This window comes from Ahaetulla prasina, chromosome 1 (genome assembly GCF_028640845.1).
Source record: "Ahaetulla prasina isolate Xishuangbanna chromosome 1, ASM2864084v1, whole genome shotgun sequence".
Lineage (NCBI taxonomy): Eukaryota > Metazoa > Chordata > Lepidosauria > Squamata > Colubridae > Ahaetulla > Ahaetulla prasina.
In genome coordinates, this window is record NC_080539.1 from 233,337,255 (window position 1) to 233,362,467 (window position 25,213).

The 25,213-nt window shown below is 43.1% G+C and overlaps 1 protein-coding gene across 11 annotated transcripts in view; it reads left to right on the plus strand.

The window, feature by feature from the left end:
* The window catches only part of ZEB2 (zinc finger E-box binding homeobox 2), a 190,692-nt gene that overhangs the window by 6,510 nt on the left and 158,969 nt on the right, over positions 1–25,213 (plus strand). The window contains exon 1 of one of the 11 annotated variants that reach the window (XM_058193492.1): positions 1,603–1,740. The exons of the other annotated variants lie outside the window; for them this stretch is intronic. The gene's annotated coding sequence lies outside the window, so the exon portion shown is untranslated. Of the gene's footprint in view, positions 1–1,602; positions 1,741–25,213 lie in introns of those variants that run through there. 11 annotated transcript variants of the gene reach the window in all.

The window sequence follows — 25,213 nt, forward strand, 5'->3', positions numbered from 1 at the left end:
CCCCCTTGACAGAAGGACAGAAGAGGATGCTGGTCAGATCGCTGGGTCAAGATAGATGTTTTCTCCACCCCCCCTCTTCTTTCAGGACAAAAAAAAAAAATCACCTTCTCCCTCTAGGTCTTTCTAAGAAAAGGTAGAGTGATCTTTCAGACTAGAGGTTTGTTTGTTTCGGGGTTTTTTTTTTCCTTTAGAAGCGGGGCCCCGTTTCGTTTCGAGGCAGGATGAGGTGGTTTAATCCACTATTTATCTTTCTCAGGGGTTTGTGTGCGAGCGCGCAGGGTAAGACTGTTAGCTTATCTTTCTAAAGCTTGTCCACTCCCCTGCGGTAAATATCTGCCTGTATATCTTAGACGTTCCATATTTCCTCTTAACAGTTTGATCGAGAGGAAGGGGGGGGAGAAATGACATTAGTGGCATGTGATAATATGCATACGATGCGAACAGGAAACAGGCACAATTAGAGCATGCAGAAAAAAAACCCCAGAATAATATTAATTTTGCTACCCCAGCTTTCTAGTTGATTGGAAAGTGAAGAGAGGCTGGAAGTGATTGAGCCCTGAAAGTTTGAACTATTTGCTCTTTTAATTCGTAGGAACTTCTCTGACACTTTCAGAGTCGCTAACCTGAAGTTTCAAAACGCTCAGCAACGTGTTGCAACTGAGGGGAAAGCTAGGCCAGCCCTCCTGGCTTCCTAGCTGAGAATGTGTAATTTGTTGTTTTCTTATTTCTCCAGTGAGAAATGCTCCGATTTGGAGTCGCAAGAAAACGTAGCTAAAATATGTTTCCTTTTCCTTTCTCTTCCCTCTCATCTCACCATGGGGATTGTTGGAGATATGTCTGTGCCAGAGTATATTTTCTGTTCTCTCTCTCTCTCTCTCTCTCTCTCTCTCTCTCTCTCTCTCTCTCTCTCTCTCTCCTCCATTCTTCTGGATTGGAGGGTAGAAAGTCGGGAGAACTGTGACTTGATTGAGGGTCTATTCCCCACCCCCAGTAAAGTTGCATTGAATGCAACTGGTAGGCAAAGATACCACCCAGAATAAATTCAAGGGTTTCGTATTTAGGATCAAATTGGGGTGTTTTTTTTAAGCTTCCGTAAAAAGGGGAATCAGGACAGAGCAGAAGAAGCCATCCCATTCGAGCATATCTTTAGAGTGATAGGACTCACTCTCACTCTCTCTCTCTCTCTCTCTCTCTCTCTCTCTCTCTCTCTCTCTCTCTCTCTCTCTCTCTCTCTCTCTCTCTCTCTATATATATATATATATATATATATATATATATATATATATATATATATATATATATATGTATGTCTTTGGTTATTCGGGGTTTTCTCCGCGTAAAATTGGAAGTGAAACCTCAGAAAACCTCAGAAAACAAATATATATATATATATATATATATATATATATATATATATATATATATATATATATATATATATATATATATATATATATATATATATATATATATATATATATATATATATATAATCATATATATATATATATGATTTGATTTGTTGATTGTTTTCAATTGGTAGCCATCCTAATTAAGGAGTAAAACTAAGAACTCCAAGCATGGATGTAGACTGGCACTGTTTAAAGACAAGCTGCTGACTCTCCTTATGACAGAGGGGTTGTTTTGGTGGTGGTTGTCTTGAAGCCAAGGAATACTCCATTGATTAGGAGAGAAGGGGAACTGGAGCTGGCAGTTGGAGGGTGATCTGGAAGGATAAAGGTTAGTGCAAAGGAAACGGGCCCCGAAGGAGGTGGAAATATTAAGTTAGGGAAGTCAAATGCAAAATTAAGTTAGGGAAGTGAAATGCCCAAGCCCCGTCCTCTCGTGGTTTTGCAGGAAAGTTGTGTCAGCTGATGCGGGTGTGTGTGTGTGTGTGATTGAAATACTGACTCTATTGAGGGAAGCAAGAGGCAACCCTCCTTGCCCAACCCCGCATCCCCACCTTCCTTTCTCCACTCCGGCTGCCCCAAGGAGTTCCTCCCATAGCTACCTTGCTGGAAAGCTGGAAACTTTCCCCAAGTTCTGATTCCATTGGCTTGAGTTTTAGGGGTGCTATACCCCCTCCACCGCCACTGGTGAAGCCAACTTGGAAATAATAATAATAATAATAATAATAATAATAATAATAATAATAATAATAATAACAACAACAACAACAACAACAACAACAACAACAACAACAACAACAGCCACAAAACATGGGACGTGGTAGGACTGTTCAGCCTAACAAGAAGAGGAACCCTCTTCTTCTCATTCTTTTTGGGATAAGAGCAAAGGGGATCAGATATTTTTGCAGCCAGGACTTGACCAAATTGGCTCCCTTAAGAAACAAAACACCGCCACAAGGTGCTAGAATTGTGGAGGGGGGGAAAACCCACTCCACTCTGCACACCTGGTCTCTCTCGCACACAGAGTTTGCAGGGGCTCTCTGACTCAACCCACTCCAAGAAACCAGCAGAAGGAAAGGACAGCAGGGCTGGTTCCTTCTCCCTCTTCACCACCACACCAACCGGGCCAGCCTGAGAAGCCTTAGCTTTTTTAATCTTGGGGGGGGGGAGGGTGTTCCATGACAGCACACCAAATAAGAACTCCTAGAATTCTCTGGGCTGCTCTCGCCCCATTCTTTCTCCCTGGAGAAGGCGATAAGGTGGAAAACTGTAAGAGTGGGGGTGGGGTATTGAGATGCAGCTGCGCTTTGGAAGAGCATCTTAGGTGTGTTGGAGAAAGTGGGGGCAAAAGGGACAGCATCTGGCATGGGAAAGCAAGGGGGAGACAGATGTAGGAGCCCCGAGCAAGCAATTTGGGATTTTTTTTCCTTCGTCCTCCCTCCCTCCCTCTCTCTCTCTCTCTCTCTCTCTCTCCACTTCAGGTGCATTTATGAACAAGATGTCGGGACAAGTCTAGCTTTCTTGATACGTAGGTAGGATGTGTGGGGAGGTGACTTTTGCAGAGTTCAGGTCTCCCTTCTCGTAAAAAATATTCTGGATCTCCTATTTGCCCCAAAATAACTGTAGATTGTAGGGGACGGGCTTCAGAGCACAGCCCAAGGTCTAACCAAAGGCCGTGCTTCTTGCCACCCAAGCAAAGTGAGGGGCGTGGGGGGAGGGCACGCAGGAGGCTGTCTCCCTTGTCAAGGTGGATGTATTTATTTTTGTCTGAGGAGGTTGCTGGCGGCTGAGAATAGAATCCCCAAGAGAATCTGTTCATGGCCAGGTTAAAACTAGGACAATCCCAGAGATGAGCTTCTTAGAATTTTTCCCCTCCCCTCTTGAATATTACCACCCCACCTCACACACACCTCTTTATGTTATTGTCCCCCATGCACACCTCCAAGTTATACTGGCCCTGAGTCTGTTTGAAATGAATTCATGCATGGAGTTTAAAATAATGATTTTTTTAAAGCACACATACACAGAGAGAGACACACACATTCACACAGCCGCATCTCAGGGGAGCTTAAAAAAACCTCCAGCTATATGGGAGGGCATTCCCTAAGGGAGAAACCACATTTCTTTCTCTCTTTTAAAAGTGGGAAGAGAAGTGCGGATTCTCTGAAAAGCATCGGGGATGTTTGGCTTCATAAGCATCTGGGCGAGCTGCATTATCCCAGTGCTTTTAAAAGGTGCATTTTCTCCGCTCTGAAAGGGACGCCTTTGTCCTCTTTTCTAACCCCCACCACCACCACCACTGCCCCCCAGCCCGTGGGCTTCCCAAGGTAGACACTATTTTGCGCCTGTCACCCAGAGAAGGGAGTGCAGGTTTGCAGTGCTCACAGACAATTGATTGTCTGCCCTAATGTGTTTCATTTACATGTTTATAACGTCAATAGTGCTGGGGTGTCCACTGTACCATTCATTCAAGCCTTCTCACAAGGGTACAATTGTCTGAATGGCGAAGTCAGACACCTTTTTGATTGCTCTTTGGTTGCCTTTTTCCCCCTCTTTTTTTTTTTTTTTAAAGAAAGAAACAGAGGGAGGCGGGATGGGAGAGAGCCAGAGCAAACGAGCGAGAGAGGTCTCTGAGGCAAAAACACTAGTTGAAAACGTGCAGCATTAAATGTTATCAAGAAAGCAGATGGGAAAGCAAAAAAAAGGGGGGGGCAGAGAAGCCTCTGGATGTTTAAAAGACCCCAATATTTGTAAAGTTGGACAGTTCTGTTCGATTGCTTTCTTAAAAGAATCCCCCCACAATCTCTCAGATGGCTTGGGTCTACTTGGGCTTCTGTAGCTCTTGCCTTTCCCGATTTGGATTTCTTTATTCCACGGTCCTTCACTCCCCCTCTCGCAGAAACACATTTTACTTGTTCAAGAATGCCACCTTCCACCCATTAGGAAAGAGTCCCGTTGCAACTCCTACAGCAGACTTGACTTAGGATCGGGGCATTGCTGCGGCTGTTTCGCTTTTCTCGTTCCCCAAGCCAACTTCCAGAGCCAGTCGGGAAGCCAATTTGTGAGCATTGATTTGTGTCTGTGGCGGGAGTGTGTGTGTGTATGAGAGAGAGAGAGGGTGGGGGAAGAGAGAGAGGGTAGCTGGGCATCTAGGGCTGAGGGTGCTGTGCCGCTCAGTCTTGGAGCAGATGGGGAAATTGTTTCACTAAATTGCAGCTTCAGGAACTTGACTGAACCCCAAGATACTGTAATCACGTGGAGTTCGTTAAAAATAGGGAACAAGAGTGGAATTTATGCAATCCGCTTTTTTCATCCCTAAAATAATGAGAATTTTTTTTCTCAGTGCTCTTCTCCCCCCCCCTCTTTTTATTTTAAACGTAATTGTTCGTATGTATTGGGCCTGTTGCTGTTACTGCTACTATATCTCAGAAGAGTTGGGCGATTTCACCTTGTGCCTTTTTCCCTGCTGTTTGTTCTCTCTCCCTGTGATGGAGGCTAGGCTGGATTAGCCTCTGTCTTCCCTCACTGCTGAGGGACAGCCCCTATCTCCTTCAGCCATGTCAATTAGGTGTCTAATGTAGCCCTATAGAGCCCATATGGAGACACCCTGGAAAAGGAGGGTTCACATTACAACTCGGAGGAAGAGGTAGCAGGCGGGGAAGGGGAGGGGGGAAGAGAAAGCCTTATTGCTTTCCATCTTTAAAAGATAAAACTAGAACGAATTCCCCCAGCTGCTGAGGTTGGGAAAAGCCTATTCCTGAGCTTTCCCGGTCTTCTGTATTATTCTTATTATTTTAAAGGAGAAGCGTATCTCTAGGTATCAATACGTAGCCACGCACACGCTCACCGGCTACGTATGCGGTATTGTTATTGTGGCCGTCGTTGTTATTGCTATTATTTTCCGCGTGTGCCTTCCAGGCAAGGCGCACCGAGTCACTGCACCGTCAGCTGAACCCCTGACACGGCGGTCTTTTGAATGCCTTAGGTATGATTTCACTTTCGCTCACATCAATGCTGACCTGAATGCCTTTCATATCTGATCCGCTGTGTCTCTCCCAGTAAACATCCCCTGAGGGGAGAACAAAGAAAGGGGCTCTTCTTCTTAATCACAATTCAGTCCATTCACCCGCCGGCAGGCTAGATTTGCATTCTGCAACAGAAAGCCAAGATGAAAAGAGAGAAAAGCGAGGGAGGGAGGGAGAGAGAGAGGAAAAGAGAAAAGAAGAGGAGAGGAAAGAAGGAAAAGAAAAGGAGGGTGAGAAAGAAAGAGAGAGAGAAAGAGAGAGCGGGAAAAGCAAGAGGGTGGAGGCCGAGTCAAATAGCTGAGGTGTTTGTGGCTGTTTGTTGGCCTTCGCCTAGTTACAAGCCTTATATAGCTGCCCAGCCTGCGTTCTCTTGACAGGCAGATAGTGTTACAAGATGGCATGCGGGTACTATTCGTGGCCACTCGCCGCTCACACTTGAGGCAGAAAGTGTCAGAAAGGGATCAAATGCCGCGCTCGGGCTGGCGGGAGGCAGCCGCGGGGGCGGGGTGGGCGCGGTGCGGCTGGGGGTGGGCGGTGTGGGGGGGAGAAGGCAGGTGGACCGAGGTGGGCGAGGAGGGTTGCGCGGGAGTTTGGAGCCTCGAGGCTCGGCGAGGATTTGCGGAATCCTTCCCCCCTCCCTCCCAGGTGACTTGGGCCCCTTGGCCTTTCTTTCAAGCCACTGGCCCGCAGGGGGGGGGGCGCAGCTTGCAGGTGGAAACCGACTGACTAGAGACCTTGGCAAGGAGAGGGGGAGGCGATTCGCCCAACCTAGACGGTTGCGCTGGGGCAGGAGCTCTGCTCTGAAGTGGCTGCGCGCCGTTTTGCCCTGGGGAGGATCCCACCCCCCACCCCCGATCTTCACGCCCTGCCTCACCCCGGCCTGCTTCCAAGGAACTGGGCTTGCTCTGTAAGGGAAGTCGCTAAGCCCTCCGCCTGGAATGCAGCCGCCGATCCAAGCCCTGCGATTTGGGAAGCTGCCGCCACTTCCCAGCGCAGCCGTGGAGTGAGTTCTCTTCATGGCAGCCGGGCTCCTTCGCTGAGCGAAGCAGCCAGCAGGGATTGCCCTCCCGAGGCTGCCAGGCCTGGCAAGGCGAGGAAGGGCTGCAGGCCCCGGCCAGCTTTACCTGGGAGGAATGCTTAGGGAGGCTAACTTTATTTTTTTTAAAAGAAATCTCTCCAGCCTTGCTTTAAGAATCCACCCGGAGGTCAACGTGGGTCCTCTGCAGAAGGGAAGCTGCCAGGTTATCAGTTTATATTAAGCCCACCAAAATGCACCTCCTTTGCTTTCCAGCAAATCCTGCGACTGGGTCTGCTCAGCACAGCCAGCGGGCGGCAAAGTCGCCTGGGGAATTCAGGGGAACCTTGAATTCCAAGCCCACCCCTAAGGGCTAACGGAGACCCACCTGAAAGGGAAACCTTGGTGTGGAATAGAAACATAGGTACCTTTCCTAAATAAAATACCATATCCTCGAATTTAGTATAACAATGGTAGCAGCGAAGTTCCCATTCCCGGCATCGTGAAAAGAGATGTTTGGTTCTTAAGGATCGTGACATTTAAAAACACCGAAGCAAAAGAAAAAGGGGTGTCGTTTGCCACTCTTTTACACCAAAAACACAGCTGCACTTGAAGAATAGGGGCAGAATTGCGACTGTCAAAAAGCAGGGTGCCAGTTGTGGGAGAGGGCTTGGGGCAACTTTAGCTTGGCTAGCTATTCTTCCGGCCACTTGGGCGGTACTTTTAATGAAAGCGAACTAATGTTGAAGAAAGATAACAATGCATAAATGCAGGTGTGTGCAGTTTTTATAGTATTTGCATTAATTCTAGCAGAAAATAAACACTTGTAAGATAAGCTGCAAATTCTTCTAGCTTACTTCAAGTGTTCTCAGTGCTGCCTGATAATGCATACGGATATACCTATTCCTGAAAGGGTTTTTCAATTTATTTATTTATATTACATAACCAGGTTGATGGTAATTGTGATGATTCTGTTATGATTCTCCCTAGGTTCCATTCATCTTGCCTTCCCTGAAAGAGAGTTTTATTTATAACTGTGTCCTGCTTACTAAGAAGTACTTAAGCCCTTGAGCTGTCAAATTTTGCCTACATTCTTCTTTGCCTTCCCTTTCAGCAAGTTAGAGATGGAAGAGGGAAAAAAAGATTGGAAGAGGGAGAGAGGCAAAGAGAGAACATCCAGCTGCTAAGCTTAGGATAACTGATAGAAATCTTAAGTGACAAGTTTTGAAATATACCATTTCTTGGTTACTAAATTTTCTTTTTCTTTTTCAGAAACCTGTGTGTGTGTGTGTGTGTGTGTGTGTGTGTGTGTTAAGCAGGTTCAGTGTGAATTGCTGGTTGAGGCTGCTTTCTTCCTCTTCCTCTTCCTCTTCCTCCCCTGTCCCCATCTCATCATCAGCTAGATTAAACGTGTTAAAGGAAACTAGAGAGATGCTGGAACATGTAAAGTGAGGGCTCATTTTTCTTGGAGCTACTGTGACAGATCTCCCTCTCTCCCTCTCTCCCTCCCTGTCTCTCCCTCTTTTTCTGTCTGTCTCTCTCAAAATAAAAAACTGAAGACATCTACGAGATGTTACCAGTAGCAAAGCATCTAATATTGATTCCTAGTCCACCTTCCTTTCAAGACTCAAGATTTTACAAATATTTCTACATCTTATAGCCCCACCACACTTATCTGTTCCTTTTCTTCTCCACTTCGGTATAACCCAACTTGTAAAAGATTTGGGTATATTTACTTCAGCAAGCACCTTGATCTCTTGTGTATCTGTCCCTGCAAAGAAAAGGGGAAGCCTGTTTGCAAAAGGAGAGCGTTGGTATTGAAGGTGGTGGGGTGAAGCACTGTGATATTAACCCTACCAGAGAATAGCGGGGAACAGAAGGTATGTGTGTCTGAGAATTTGGATGCTGTTCACCAAATCTTATCTGAGTCTTACAGTCCCAAGACTTCTTTACAAACATTCCTAAGTGAGAATTTGGATGCTGTTCACCGAATTTCATTTGATTTGAGTGGGGAAAAAGTGTCTCTCATACATGATCCGGATACAACCAACACCAGGTTCAAAAGTAAGTTCACCTAGCTCAGCACTGGCCCCTCTCGAGTTTTGGCCATTTTGTTGGGAAAGACCCAATGAAAACCTAGCAGTTCAGTTGGAAACAGCTGAGGCCACTTTTAGGCAGGAACCGATGTGGAGTCTAACTCCACAAGCTGGAAAAGGTCTGCTCCTGGTATGCCGAACCTTTAATTTATGCTCTCCTTTCATCCACACGTGCATTTGTTAAGCTCCATTCGGTTCATTGAAAACAGTTCGTTACTTTGCTCTCGGAGATGGGTGACTCTGGCCGCAGGGAAACTCGTGGCAGCCTAGCACGCTTCCCGGTTGCTTCGCGTTCACTGTACTTTTTCTGTTCCTTCCTCACTGCCCACCCCCTCCTTTTCTCCTTTCCGAAATCTCCTTCTCCATAGTGGGTGGAGAAGGAGATTTCCTTCCCTCCAATAATTTTTGACAAACGGACAGATACGGAGACACAAGATCCGTAGGTGTCTGCCGCCGTTAGGACAGCCACAAACCTGCCTGCGATTAAGGGGAAGAAGAGTAGGAGAGAATTAAATGTATTTTGCTAGGTCGCTACCACAAGTGTGCCAAGCTGGTAAAGAAATATTTTGTCCCAGCTTCCTGGTGATTTTATGTTGTGAGTGAGTGAGTGTGAGTGACCTAGCAAGGGGTTCGTTTCTTGCTTCCTGCCTAGGCTGGAGCAGCAGTTTCGAAAGGGTGTGTGTGTGATATTGGGGGAAGGGGACTGAAGATGGAAAATATAGCCCCTCTTCTGATGCCTGAAAGCTTGGCTATAAGGTATTTTGCATGCACATACACACAACCCAACTTCCGCCTCTGAAAGGGTGTCTGCCTGCCTGGAAGCCCTTCAATCCCACAGAAGCTCCAGAGGTGGCCTCTCCAGGGTGTGCCAGGGGAGCCCCGCTTAGCTGCGACTTCCACTGTCAAACCATCCCACAATGGTGTATTGCGTTACTGCCTTCCCTAAGAATGGCCGAGCAAGCAGGAAAGGCGTCCGGAGGCGAAACAGACCAAAAAATGTGTTTAAAAAAAAAGAGAAAAGAAAAGAAATGTGGCATTCCCAAGCGGTGCCAGAGCTCAGCCAGGGCCGTGGTTTAAGAGGCGAATTAAAGTGATCCCACTGGTGATCTAATTGAGGTTGGCACCGTCCGTGGGGTGGGGTGGAGTGGGGGGAAGAGGCTGTAGCCGGGGGGGTGGGGAACAGTTCCCAACCGAGTCGCCAAAGGAGAAGCGCAACGAGCAACCCCGCTGCTGGAAAATGGCGAGGGCAACCTTTTGCTGCCACCCTCTCTCGCTCTCGAGTGATTCGCGGGAGTCGAGAAGCGGGACGTTTTCCAGTCTTGGGGAGAGGGACTCAGGGCCGTGGGACCGCCCAGAGTAGATGATTCCTAGATTCCGCTTTCTCTGAGGAGACTTGTTGAACGATACTCATATTTCCCTCCCCACCCGACCCTCCTAGACTCTGGACGCGCTTCTGATCCGCGGAGGAAGAAGTAGGAAAGCCAAGCTCCGGACGAAGCGGGGGGGAGGAGGAGGAATTGTGAATGCCTGGGTAGTTGAAAGAAAAGATAGAAGAGCCCGGCGACGGGTGAGGGCTGCGGAAGAACGCATGATCGCTCCAAATGGGTGTCTAAATGAGTTTCAAGAGTAGCACGTGTTAAATTCGTTTAGGAAAAAGTTTAGCGCATCCGAAGGCCAAAGGAAAGAGCGCACGGAGTGTGTGTCTCAAAGCAGCGATTCTCTGGCTCCAGAGCGTTTCAGCTGACTTCTTTGAAACAGGAGGCATACGGGTTCCTCAGACACAACCCTTCCTCCCCCCCACCCCTCCTTTTGGTTCTGTTAGACATCCAATCATTAGGTCTCTTGTCTGGTAAGCATCTCGCTTCCTGGGGTATTTTTTAAAAAAAACCTACCAACACACCGTTAACATACTCATACGGTGGGCGTTAAGACAACTTCGACTCTTTCCCCCGTTTCCAGCTTCGCTAACGAACCAGAGCTGATGGGGTGTGTATGGTTGCTAGCAAGCAATTAATTAAAGCAGAATTGGAAGTTCTTTTTTATTCTTTGTTATTGGGGCACCGGAGGAAGGGGGAAGGCGGAGTGAAGAGAAGACGACTAGAATAGATTATCACCGTGTCAGGCAGGAGGTAAAGTGAGGGGAGGGGGCGGGGGGAGGAGAGAAGAACCTGCTACGTTTTTCCAGCAACCGTCAAGTTCTGTTGCTGCGGATTCGTCCTCTATTACTACCAGTTTAAACTGCAATCCTGCGCCCACTTTTCCAGAGGAGACCCCCCCCTTCCCGTTAACCTCATTGGGGCCTCATCCCTCCTCTCACCCTCTTCACCAGTCACCCCAGATGAAAGGCTGTTTTCTTTTCCTTCACCTTCTAAAGGTTTGTTCCTCCTTGGGGAAGCAAGGTTTATAATCTGTGGAAACGATCGGGAGGAATGGATCGGGCGCAGTAGTCAATTTGGATTAATTCCCACGGGTGTGGGCGGAGGTGATTTTTAGAAACGTAGCAGCAGCGCAGAGGGGTTCCCCAATGAATGCTTATGTCGCTTCTCCCCTGGTGACATTTCCACCTCCCTCCTCCTTGCACGACACATTTGATGCCTAGCAAGGAAAAGAATCAATACCAGATTAAGATATTGCAATGATTCTGATCTCCGCAGTTCTCTCTTTCCTGGCATCGTCATCTTCTTCCTCCTCCACGTCTAACAAGTGGCTAAATTTCAACCACTTCAAATACCCCAAATACTCTTCAAAGAACTCCACCAAACTATCATTGGCTAATGCAACCCAGAGCTGGGCCTCTACCTTCCTGCACTCTGCTGTTTCAGGAGTAACAGAGGAACAAATAACTCCTACCCTGGCAAGGCGTAAACCTTGCTAAATTTGACACGCAAACATAGCCCTGACTTTAGACTGTACTCCCGTTTGGCCAGTTGCATTAGATTTTAAATACAGCACCGAAAAATTTGCTTTTTGAGAAGCAGAATATCTAGATTCCAACTTGTATGTCTCCTTCCCCTCCCTAATATTTCTGGATAGGCTTCCTGACTCACGGCTAACACGGTCACATTTCCACCCATCCCTGATGTACAATAGCCATCTATCATGTTTTCCCCGAGCATGGGTGTGCACATGTAGGGAGGAGTGACAGGCGTTCTAGCTCAACATCTGGTGTGCCTCTGGCTGGGAGGGAAGAGGCTGCTTCTGGAATTTGTAGCAACTCTTCTCCTTCAAAATTTGGACCTCTACAATGCATAAATGCAAGGTCCCACTGCTCTGCCTAGTTAAATAGCTTTGTTTCCTATAGTAAGAACTGAAACATGATCCATCAAACAGTGTATTAGAAATTGATCTGATTTCCTCAAAACCGTTTTCCGCCTTTTCTTTTAAATGTCCAAAGATGCTTCGATTTGCAACTTCATTAACATCAACTGAACTGACTGGTGCTCCAAGCTGAGTAACTTCAAATATTTGGGGGGGGGGGGCTTGCAGAAGGACTGGTTAAACAGAAGAAACAAAAAAGGAAAAATCCACTCTGAGTCCAATTGCTAAAGCTAATTTGTCCTGCTGACCTAAGCGAGGGACTAACCCATCTTAATTGATGTGAGTGAATCTGAGGCTGTTAACACAGTACAATGTTCTCTTCCTTCATTATGTGGCACCTACTGTTGAAATGAGATTAGATCTGAATCTCTGACATGTATTGATATGTTGACTCACATAGGCAATCACAACAAGTAGTTTGGAAAGCATTAGACATATGGGGTCTGCCTAATCTTTTACCGATGGAGAAAGTTTAAACACTGGCACATCAGCTTCAGAAAAACAGCATCTCTTGTTTTCCTGCTCAAGAAAGGGGCGTGCTGTGCTTCGCTTCCTTCCAGTGTGAATGCAGCTCCATTCAGATGTAAGCCCTACTGAGTTCACAGGGACATACTCCCAGGTAAGTAAGACAGTTTTGAAATAGGTGCTTTAAGAGAGAGAGAGAAAATGTGTCCAATTCTTGTTAAGGAATTTAGGAACACTCTCAGATCACGCTTCACGCCCAGCTAGGAGTTGTTGAAGAACACAAATATCTGGATTCAGACAACATAAGCGGTGTTCGCCATTTGAGTAGCTTGGCTTACAGGAGACAAACAAGCCACATTGTGGTTTGGTGCCACGTGTGAGCTCTGTATGCTTTCTTTTCCAAAATATGACTTCTAGCACATCTTCTCTTCAGTCCATTTTAGTTCTTGCAGTACTTTTTATGTATTTCGTGTGGGATTGTAGTCTCACTCCGTGTTCCAGGGGTTGATGGTCTGGCATTGGCCATAGGCTCCAGATAGGCCCTAGAAGGGGGTATTGTTACAAGTAACCAAAGCAAGGGGTTACTTTTAAAACAAAAAACAAAACTGGGGCACCTTATTTTATTTATAGCGTAATACTACCTTGCCCCTTTCACAGGGGGCGTTAAAATGGTAACCCGCAACTACGCATGTGCAAGGGGGCAAATGCGCAGCTCCCGACTGGGGGAAGAAAAGGCGGGAACACTAGAAGCAGGACTGTTTGGATTGGACGGCCGGAGAAGCGCCTCTCCTGCAATTATCCGGTCTGCCCCGCCCCTCCCTTCGTGCTCTTCCAATGAGAAGCCCGAGCGGTGGCCCGGTTGAGCGGCCGAGCTCGCTTCTATCCCGTCTTCTACCTACTACTTTTTTCTTCTCCTACCTCTTACTTGGTTACAGCCGCTCTTCCTCTTTTTCCAAACCAGCTCTCAGATAAGCCCGGTTCAGTTCTTGTGAGTCTCTCTCTCTCCCCCCCCCTCCAAGAAAAATAAATCTCTCTCTCTCTCTCTTCCCCCCACCCCCAGAAAAATAAATCCAGCAGAGTTTTTCCAAAGTTTATACAGCGTGGAAAAAAGAGAGAGAGAGAGAGAGAGAGAAAATAGAAAAAAGTTTATACAGAGAGGGGGTGGGGAGGGAAGAGACTAGCCAACTCTGGCTGCCTCCCCCCTCGCCCCCCAGGGGACTTTTGTGTCCTTGCAAAAGGCGAGGGCGACTCATCTGAAGCCGGGCACTCCTCGGAAAACCGCGCGCGCAGCGAAAAGCCGCGAGGTAGCAGACCACCAGGGCCTCGAGCGACGCGTGTCAGCGGGTTCTCTGAGAAGGGCTGCCGGCCGAGGGGAGGGTGGGTGAGATTTTTCTGCTGCCAAGCCTCGATGTCGAACAAAACACCTCTGGGACGGAGCGATAAACGCAGAGACAGGCTGGCTTCAGCCAGGCTCCCCCTCCCCACCCCCACCGCTCCCCACCTCACGCAACGCTCTCCCTCCACCCCCTCCGTCCCCCGACGGCGCTTCCCTTCTACCTGAGATTGACGTTTCTGCCGAGCCCACCGAGGGGGGGGATTTTTCTGACGTGTCAAGCCTGAGTAATTATTGATACTCTCGTTTCCCCGCTCTCCCTCCCCCTCCCCCCCCCACCCGGCCCGCTTTGCTTCCCCGCAGCTTCCCAGAGAGACTCGGCCTTTCTCTCTCTCTTTCTCTTGGGCAACTTCGGAAGTTTCTCCGGTTGCTTGGAGTCGCCACCTCCTCCCTACTTTTTTTTGCCCTCTAGAACTCGTCCGGCGACAGCCGTCGAAAAGGAAACCTTTGCTCTCGTTTGCTGCGAGGCGACGCTATTTAACGCACGGTCCTCGACGCTGCGGGGGCTCGGCACGGACGTCTGTCAATTGCTTTTTACTCTTCCCTTCCAGCCCCCCCCCCTTTTAAAAAAGGTTGGAATTTTGCTTGGATCCCGTTGTTTCCTTTCCACTCACCTCTGTTTTTTGTTTTTTTTTTAATGTTGGAGGAGTTTCCATCTCTGTCCCTGACAGTTTCAGAATAAAGGGCAAAAACCAGCAACAGACAATATTCTCTCCACAAGCACAAGCAACCCCCTTACAACACACACACACAGATAGAGGGAGGGAGATCCCCCCAATACTTTTTCCTGCTGGTATCTTAAAACAGCAGCCAGGGCTCTGACAAGCTGTACTTCGGCTGCACTTTATGTTTTAGTGTTTGCTGTTGCTAGTTACAGCAACACTTATCATAAGACAGCAAGAAAAGAGTAGTCCCTGGTAATTAAAGTAATGAAATATTCATTTACTCTACCTTTTCAGTAGTCTCACAAATTAGGCTGCCGCATTTAATGCCTGCACTGCCTCTGTTTTTATTATAATGGCAGCTTTCGCATCTGCAATTAGGACTAATTCTGACAGTTACAATTTCTGAGGGATGGTAAACAGCGAATGAGATGTGCAGTGGTGGTATTACACGTGAAAAAGCCCTTGTCTCTTTAACCTTGTTCTCTCTCTCCTTCTCTCTCTCTCTCTCTCTCTCTCTCTCTCTCTTTCTGAGGTTACCTTTTCCCGATGGTGCAAAATCGACTTGACATAACTGTTCATCAGTTTCAGGGTTTTCCCTGGAGGTATTTGCATCAAATCAACCCAGTCAAGCTTCAAGTAGAAATTGGCAGGCCAGAAACTGACAGGGTAGCGACTGGGAAAGAGACAGCTAAAGTGCAAGCAGCAAACTGACAGTAGCAGAGTGAAAGGCACACACAGAGTGAAGCTTTCCAACTTTAGTGGGCAGGGGGCAAGGGAAGGAGCGTGGGTTCCAAATCTTTTGGGTCTTAATGATACCCAATGGTTCCAAATGGTGTTGAGACACTCAAAGATCCTAGGGTTTAAGTACCTTGGACCTAGCCATAATGCTCAGCTTTGGTTCAGTGTGGTGTTAATTCCTCTTAATATGATTGGATGTCTAGAGAGGAGTGGTCAGTCTTAATTAAATCCCAGTCAAAGTTCTTTGGTAACTCCCTTAAACTTTCAGAAGGAAAAGGAAGGACAGCAGAGATTTTTCAAAAATGATGATCCCTATTGTAAGGATACGAAGAATCAGTAAGGATCAAAAGTTGAGCAGCTCAGAAGACTAGAACTGAAATATTGCAGAGTCAAGTTCTATAAAATTTTAAATTGAATCTGGTGCCATATGAATAGTGTAAGAATGTCAACAAACATTTTATTTGTGCAATAATTTCTCTCTCCAAATTAATGAGATGACCCATTCACAGATAATAAAAAGAAAACACAATTCTGACTTTTTTTAAACTACACACTACTTACTCAGAAGTAAAGTTGATTGTGTCTATGGAGACTTTCAGTCACCAGGTCAAGTTTGTCCCAAAGGTGCTTTTTTTTCAAGAGACAACTGGACTTTCTGGTTGCTCTTTGGAGATGTTTTGCTTCTCATCCAAGAAGCTTCTTCAGCTCTGAACTGAAGAATCTTCTTGGACTTTCTGGTTTTTCTTTGAAGACTTTTCGCTTCTCATCCAAGAAGCTTCTTCAGCTCTTAACTGAAGAATCTTCTTGGATAAAAGCAAAACGTCTTCGAAGAAAAAACAGAAAGTCCATTTGCCTCTTTGAAAAAAAAACCTTTGGGATAAAGCTGACCATGTTCTGTGGAGACTATATTCAGAAAAAATACACAGGCTTTCTAAAAATAATCAAATAAAACATTCCTGACAAACTTTAACATTATTCTGCATCGGGAAAGTTGTTTGAATTCATTTGCAATGAAATATGTTTGCATAAAGCATAAGCAAAATTGTGTTCATATTCAGTCTTCCTACATGCATATACAATATTTCAGAGAAAGCCACGGTGGTTTTTAATCAGGCTTTCTAACAGTCTCATTGATTTTGTTATACTTAGTCCTAAAATTTCTTCTGCACGTTTAAAAGAACTGGGGAAAAAATTATACAAGAGTAATTTACAAAACAGGAAAATAAGAAGAAATGTGTTATTCTTGTGAGGTGTGTCCTGCTGGATTCATTGCATTTTTGTTGTTTTCTTCTTTGGCTTTTGCTGGGTGATTCAATGTATGTGTATGTGTCTGTACAGACACAGAGAAACACAAACACACACACACAGATACCACCTCCTCACTTTCCCGAACCAGACTTCAGCTACAGTAAAGCCATGCTTTCAAGCAGTTTTTCAGCCCTACATGTGACAGGCATTGGCTGATCTGCTGATGGCCATTCGACAGGCACTGTTGAGCTAAAGTGGTGTGACGGCACAGTTTTGTTAAGCTGTGAACAAAGGGGGCTGGAGATGCCTCGCTGGCATCATTGGTCTTGTCACAGTTTTGCTTGATTTAATGCTCTGCTTCTTCCTCGATGTTAGAAATTAAATTCCGAACAATATGCGTTCCTTTATTGCAAACTTTCAGTTTGAAAGCTTCTGCTTCAGAGACCGGCAGATCCATTTTGAGCTAAACAATCGCCATACAGCCAACATTTCAAAAATCAGCTTCCTGAATAAGTAAAATGGCTACGAGCCCGTTCTCCACTGTGTCCATTTTTTAAAAAAATGGGAGGGAGGGGAAAAAAAAGGATTTCATATTCTTTTCTTTTTTTTTTACAAAAAGCCCACCCAATTTATTCATTCTTTGATCATTTGTTGAGAGTCATTATTTATTGCAACAGTGGATTTTCTTATAAGCTCCTAAGGAAAGGTTACTTCTAAGGACAGATGGGGCAGGCTGGCTGGACTCTTCAAATGACATATTATCTCCTGCTACCGCTGTGATAAAAGGAATCTTTTTGCAAATACCTGTAAGCACTGTCACATGAGTCTCAGCAGCCAGGAATAAAGGAACTGAATGATGGTAGGTTAACAGGAACACAGAAGAAGCAGGATTAAGGGTTTTTTTTTTTTTAAGGCTCATTAGGAAGAGACAACTTCATGAAATGGCAGTTCCTAAAAAAATAATAATGATAGAGTGACCAGGTTTGTAGATGCTTTAGGTCTCTCTGCAAAGGAAGAAGAGAAATTATGAGTTATTTTTCTTTGTTGTTGGCCTTCTTTTTCAAATCTTTTGCTTTGCTGAGAGATTAGAAAGATAGAGTTAGAATGTAACCATGGCAAACTTTTTTTTTTTTGCTGGAAAGAATGTTTGTTAGGTCGGGGTTTGAAGGTGCAAGGACTGGCAATGAACTCCCACTGAAGATCAGGTATTTGCTTTTTGGTACGCTTCATATCAAAAGCAAAAGAGAAAGTTTGGAGGTGAATCTTGTTAGAACACAGATGTTTCCAGTTTTATAAGTTTCCAAAGGAATACTTAGACCCCAAAGCAGTGACTAATTGGGTACAGACAGAAAGTATCTGTTCCTTTTGTGGTCTGTGTGCATTTTCTCACAGCCAGATCAAACTCTGGATAGTAGAAAAAAATGAGGGTGATATTGATAGTAAGATTAGGGTGAAACATACCTGTGTGCCACTTCAAGTGAACATTTGTTTCTGCAGGATCTCTGTAAAAATCTCCTTTTTCAAATCTACACCAACATTTTGTCAACAAACATCACCTACTAATGCTTGAGGGTGGGGGTGGGGGTGGGGGGTTGTTTTGTGTGTTAGTTTTGGCCACTCTTTGTTGCAAAGCAGATTGGTGATAAAAGGCGAGTTCAAAGCATTAAGTTTCTCCACCCGAAAAAAGTGTTACATCTGCTTGGTGCCAGAAGAGGGAAGGAAATCATGGTGAGATATACCTGGAGATAAAGGTTTCCTGGAGTGAAACCCATAATGGGTAAATAGGATCAGTACGTCTAAGTTCGATGTTGTGAAAGACTTGACTGATCTAACAATCTGAGATGAGTTTGCTTCTTCTTATGGAAGAGAGTTCTTCAAGTGAAGCCTACAAGCAGGAAGGTGGTGGAATGACAGTGGAATCCTCCAGAATCTCCCGAAGAATTCAGTTGAGAACCTACCTCTGAAATTGAATCTGTTGGATGAAACCTATTTTACCTTTCCTGCTCTTACGGGCTTCCTTTCAACTTTGACTTCTTTATGCCAGCTTTAAAGACTGTCTTGGTTTTCTGTTGTATCATTTCTCAGTACACTTCCTCACCAAGATTGCATAGGGTTGGGTGGAAAATATGAGACAATAAAAGATAATATATTTTATTTATTTTCCTTTAAATCAAATTTACACACTATCTGAGTGGCTCTGGGAGGTTTATAAATAAAAAATAATAAAGTCCAGATAGAAATCCAAAATAAAGTTTAAAAAAAGCAGAGAGAGCATCCTCAAGCCACCAGCCACCCCGAAAGTTGCATTTTAATGGGATTTTTTTTGGGGAGTGGTGGTGGTGGAGTTTTTGAAAAGCCAGGACCTGTACTCAGAGCACAAGCTTATGCATAAGAGGTTTATTTGTATGATAAAGAGTTAAAGGGTATGAAAATCTCCAAAACTGAGATGTAATAGTGGCCTTTTCATATAAAAATGAGATGTTCTCCTATTAATACTTCACTCTAAATATTTATAAAACAGACAAGCTAGAAGAAAATAAGATGTAAGATCATTATTAACAACCTAGCAACACACATGATCCTGCTGTTATTGAAGTTAATAGCCAAGGTTTTTTGACTTCCCACAGACACATGTTTTTGAAATATTTGAAGAATATTGTGAACTTGTCTATAGTACATATATCAATTGTCTATAGTAGAATAGAATAGAATAGAATTTTTATTGGCCAAGTGTGATTGGACACATAAGGAATTTGTCTTGGTGCATATGCTCTCAGTGTACATAAAAGAAAAGATACCTTCATCAAGGTACAACACTTACAACACTAATGCTGGTCATAGGGTACAAATTTAACACTTAATGATACAACACTTAATGATAATCATAGGGTACAAATAAGCAATCAGGAACAATCAATATCAATATAAGGATTGCCAGCAACAAAGTTACAGTCATACAGTGATAAGTGGGAAGAGATGACTGATGGGAACGATGAGAAGATTAATAGTAGTGCAGATTTCGTAAATAGTTTGACAGTGTTGAGGGAATTATTTGTTTGGCAGAGTGATGGCATATTAATATTTTGTTTGTTTCACTCTATTTGTTTCACTCTATTAGCTTGTCAGTTCATTGTTATTATTATCCTTAGAATTTCAGGCAGCATCTTGGAAAAATTAAAATCGAAAGTTATTCTATAATGGGTACATTTTTGTATGATTGTCATAACCACCAACTGAATACAAGTCTGGAGCAAAAAAAAAAAAGTGTTGTTTGTTTCTTCATAGCCGGACACTTTAGGCACAATTGTTAACTGCTACCAACTTTCTTCCCCTTGCCACATGCCGTGCATTTCTTTTTTGCAACCAAACAGCAAGCTTGCCCTTAGGAGTGAAATTGATTCAATACCAAGCGGTGTGGAATTTGTTCCAGACAGTTTTACATCTCTAATGCAGTGAATTTTGGTGGAAATGGTCTCATTGCGGGGGTGGGGTGGGGTGGGGGGGAGGAGAACATAGAATCCTCTCCTATAACATCCTGATGACATCTCTACTTCTCTTTGTGTTAGAATATCTCTTGACGATGCTAATGAGGTTATCCATGCTCTCCAAGATTATCTGCGGAGCGGAAATGGAGAAAGACATTACTACTGTACCTGCTGGTTGTGTAGTAGTGTGCATAGTTAAGAATATATAGATTCCACCAGATAGGCTTAAACCTATACATTTGTAACCATGGACACAACTGCTTTAGCACACAATCCTTAGTACACCAATTCCCAGATCACAAGACTGTTGGATCCTGCTTCCTCTGGTTTTCGTGTGCTATCAACAGTACCATCAAGTTGATCGTTGTGAAAGATATATTACACTGGCTGACATGACCTTTCACCTCTCTTACAGACTTATAAAGCTAAAGCCTTCATGGTATCAGATGAAGGCAACATTAAAAGGAAATACCTGATATTATCTGACCTTTTGCTGTAATTTTGCACCTAGTGACATCCAGTAACTCCTTCAGAAGTGCTAGTGACTGGGTCCAGGTTTGCAATATGATCCTTCCGGTCCCAATCTCACCTGATATTGAAGATAGATTCCTTGTGTTTCCAGGGGAGAGGCTGTTTGAAATATTAGTTGCCCTTTTTTTGCAAGTCTGCCTCTTTTTGCAGATAAAACCTACCCATTAATGGAGGAAATAAACTTCAGTTTGACCTTTTGGGCCTTGACTCTTTTGTCACAGTAACAGAGACCCGCTGGACAAATTTGTACATAGCTCTCGCATATTCCTCTCGCACATTCTCAGCTAGCATTTCAAATGCATCGCAGAATAAAAGTTATAAGAAGATCAGGTATATCTTCTGAATATTGCTGAAAATATTCAACAGTTGGCTGTTCCCCCTTTTTACCACTCCAAATAATTAAGAGCTTAAAGAGATAAAGGGACCAACTTCCCTTTATCTTTCAGAAGGCTTCCGGGCCAGCCAATTTTTACCTTCTAAAAGACGGACTACTTTAAGAAAATGAGAGTTTTCCCACTTCCAATTCATTTATTTTTATTTGTTTATTTGTAACCTGCTTTTTATTATTTTTACAAATAACTCAAGGCAGTGAACATATCCAAAACAACAACCTTGTGTTGTGGCTCGGGCTGAGGGAGTATAATTGGTCTAAAGTCACCCAGCCATCTTTCACGGCTAAGGTGGGACTTGAATTCATGATCTCCTGCTTTCTAACCAGGTGCCTTAACCACCAGACCAAAATGCTTTACACTAGACAAACTGTATACACTGCAGGAGATACAGGCACCTTGCACTACAAAAATCATAGACGGGAATCACTACATTATAATGTGGCAATTTTTGAAGGAAATCAATTTAAAATAATAATTTCCTATTGGAGAGGTTGCCTGATTGTGTATTCAGGACAAAAAGAAAATACAGACATGGAGCTATTCCCTCTATTGATCAGAATAAGGCAGTGATTTGCAGGGTCACAGGAGGATATATTTTTATTGCAAAGGAGGTCTTATATTGGACTAGACATTTTGAAACTCTGGACACTGATGAAAATGGGCCACTTTCTCTTTTGATGTCTTCTTTTCACCTACCTGAATAAAACAGAACAACATGAACATTAGGTTTCTTTGATATTATTGGTGGCTTTCTTTGTAGGAGCTGAGCAGCCCATCCATCCATGGGTTCATAACTGCTGTGTAAACAAGGTGTGAATTGCACATCAACGCCCCCCCCCCATCCCTGTGGGGGAAAAAAAATCCCGGTTACAATAAATGAGATTGATCAAGACTTGGCTTGGGGGTAGAAATGATAATCTGTTTATGAGCTTGAACTTGTTTTACTAAAACACTCCAAAACCAGCATTTTAGCTAGGGCTCACAAAAATTCACATTGGTAAGAGTTGAATGAATCTTGCATTGTTTTCCATTTACTTATAACAGAAATTCAGGCAAAATATTTGTTGTTTGGTGCGGTCCTAGAAATGCTGCTAAAATTATAAAAACTATAACCGTGTTCTTGATGCAGAAGGGGAAAAAAGCCTTTCCTTTCTGGAGATAATATTTTTGAAATTCTTGATGAAATATTACTTCATCTTCCATAGAAGGAAAATTCATGTGCTGTTTGAGAAAGCATGCTAGGCATGTTAAAAATAAAATGGTTTAGGAAACTTGTCAAGCATACAATATTTCCTGTGTATTGCATGTTATGTATGAGTTTGCTGTACTGTCTATGAAGACACGAATAGAAAGACATGGCTTGCAATCTCAAAAGTTTGCAGCTGAGCCCTGGGACTGAAAACAGGCGGGTTTCTCTCTGCAACATTAATGCACCAAACTACATGTGATTATTCCTTAGAAGAATCTACTGTGAACAGTAAATAATAGTAACCAACATCACAAATACTCATTGCCTTTATATACACCCCCCCCCCCAATTCCACCATGTCTTGCTCTCATCTCAACCATAAACTGTCGTTTCTAGACTTCAGGGTTTGTTTGTTTGTTTTAACTCTTGGGTTTTGACAGATTATTTATCTTCCTAATTTCAAGGAAGGATACCTAACTTTATCCTTCTTTTTTTGATAATCCTCCTACATTTTCCTATATAATTTAGATAAGATTGTTTGACTAGTTAGCCATTAGTACTCAAGCTCTTTCCAGACAAAGTTATCAAATTTGACTATTGGGTGAAATATATTGATTTATTGGACTGGTTGAAGTGGAATGCTTTGATTGTGTAGTGTCAGCTTAAACTCATTAGATAGCAGTTTATTTGAAGAAAAACAAGTTTAGTTACACTTAATTTTACAATTCCAAAAGGGTGCTGCAAAAACTCAATGCTTGTCTAATTATATTTAGTGCCATCCTGTGCAATACAATATACATGCCACAGAAATCAGTGAGTTAATGGTATCAATCAATTTGTAAACAGATGAAGTCACTTGTTCTCAAACTATTCTCCCCCCCAAACAATTACTAAATTACAATTGAGAGTGGAGGGAGGGAATAGTACAGTTACTGTATTTGTGTGCTGTGTTACAATCAACATACCAGGGAAACAAAACAATTTAATGCAGAAAAATCATCATTCATCTACATTATAATTGCTTCTTTTTCACATCTACAGGGCGGTTAATTAAAATTGTGATTAAATGCGGTCGCGCTGCCTAAGATGTCTTGCCCAAAACAGGTGGTACAGAATTTAAAAGTTAAAAAAAATGTAATTAGCATTGGAAATTGAGAAATTGCCTGTAGAATCAGTGTTAATTTTAGTCAGTGATGAGGTAATTTATAAATGAATGCAGTGGAGTCTGTGTAAATGCACAATTGCCTTCCTTCCCATTCTTAGCATTCTCAGCATGCAGGTGAAAATGTTTTCAAAATATTGAGGTAATTTGAAAATGAATCTCTGCATTCTTCATCTTCTCTTAGTGAGAAATCTTGCCATAGATGGCACAATATGTTAGCTTGGCCTTTTCTGAAAGCACTGATGATTCCATCTCATCAGAGGTGAAACATCAGATAAGAAGATGCTGATAGTACAAAGTGCTGGGACTTTTGATGCAGGCCATAAATATCAACATTTCCTCACTCATCCAAACCAAACTATCTTCTGGTACAGCAGCATTCACTTCAGCCACAAGGATTGGTGTTATTGTTTCCTACTTGTGTAAGAAGGACAGATACAAATGTGATGCATGTCTCCTCAAAGTCACAGTGCAAGGGAAAAATAACCCACTCAAAATTGCCATCCCTGAGTTCTAATAATTTGGATACTGAGAAATATGATGTGTGTCTGTATGTAATAAAGATCAATCTGATGGCTTTTCAGGGCCACCAGCAATAAAATCTCCTTCAAATGACCATTTCCTGTCATATCTTTTCTTCTTAACTATAGTTTATAATAATGTTTAGTAAGAGAATGTTAAGGAATCAGCAGCTGGACTGTTTTTGATGGATCGTAATACTGTTCATTTATAAAACCTGACCACGTATATTTAGCAGTCTGGTTTCTTACCAAACTACATTGCATATCAGAATAATCTCTATGTTGGTATTGACTGCAATTTAAGGAACAATGGCCCAATGTACAAAATAATGGAATGAAGCTTCCACATACCTCTCCAGGTATATTAAAGGATTACCATTTTTCCCATTAAAACAAAACCTATTTTATTTATTATTTATTATTTATTTATTTATTATTTATTTATTATTTATTATTTATTTATTTATTATGCATTTGTTCTTCCAAATACTCAAGATAGAATATGTGCGTTTTATTCTAATTCTACAGGCATATGTTTATGCAGAAATTGCAAGTTCTGAGATACCTTTGTTCCGATAACTTTGGCCTGAATTTTTTCAACAAGTTATTTTCATGGGTAGCATTTATGGCTACAATTTTTTAAATGGCCTTTATCACATTTTCCCCTTTATCACATACAGTATTCTCTCTCTCTCCCTCTCTCTCTCTCCTCCGTCTCCCTTTCTCTCTACCCCTCCCCCTCCTTTATATTCCAAGGCATTCCTTGTCCCTTCTCTCATATCTTCTCTGGAAGATATTCCAAGAGCCTGGAATAGATTTTAGAGGGCAAGAGGAAGGGAGACCATTGGTTTGGTGGGTACTACTCCAGGTGTAGACAGACCTCATTAGATACAATACCATGGACAGAATGGCTTTTTTTCTCTGCTGATGCTTCCTTAATCATTTCAGAGTGCTCTATTCATTGGACTCTAGTATGGCAATTAACTTGATGAAGATACTTCCTCTTTTAAAATCATCAAGAAGGGACAATTGCCTGTTGTTTAACTTGTCCTTCTTTGCAGGAGATAGTTCATACTGCAATAAACAGCAGATAATAGAAATTCCAGAGTAGCTTGTTCAATTAATTACGGTCAAAGCAGCGGGTTTTTTTTTTTTTAAAAAATGAAAATTGGGTTTTCATTCTGTCTCTTTTGCAATAATATTAATTAGATGCAGCTTGTACAGTATAGAATAAATTTGGATTCATGCTCTTGACAAGGCAATCCATTCTTAGGATTTATAGCTTTGAGAATTTTTGTAAATGCTAGTATCGTCAAATTAAAAAAAAGTTTTATAACCTAAGACAAAAGATTTATAAAGAAATATATAGGACAACTCTGAAATTAAATTTCAGATTCCATTTTTAATTTTACTCATATGTTATACTGGACACAATTTTTAGGCATGTAATTTAGGAATTGAGTCAAATGTAATAGCATAAAAAACAAAAGTAAAGCTGAAACTCAAGGGTTTTTTTAGATAGGGTTTTAAATTCAAATCTAGCTTTTATTATCGATTGTCC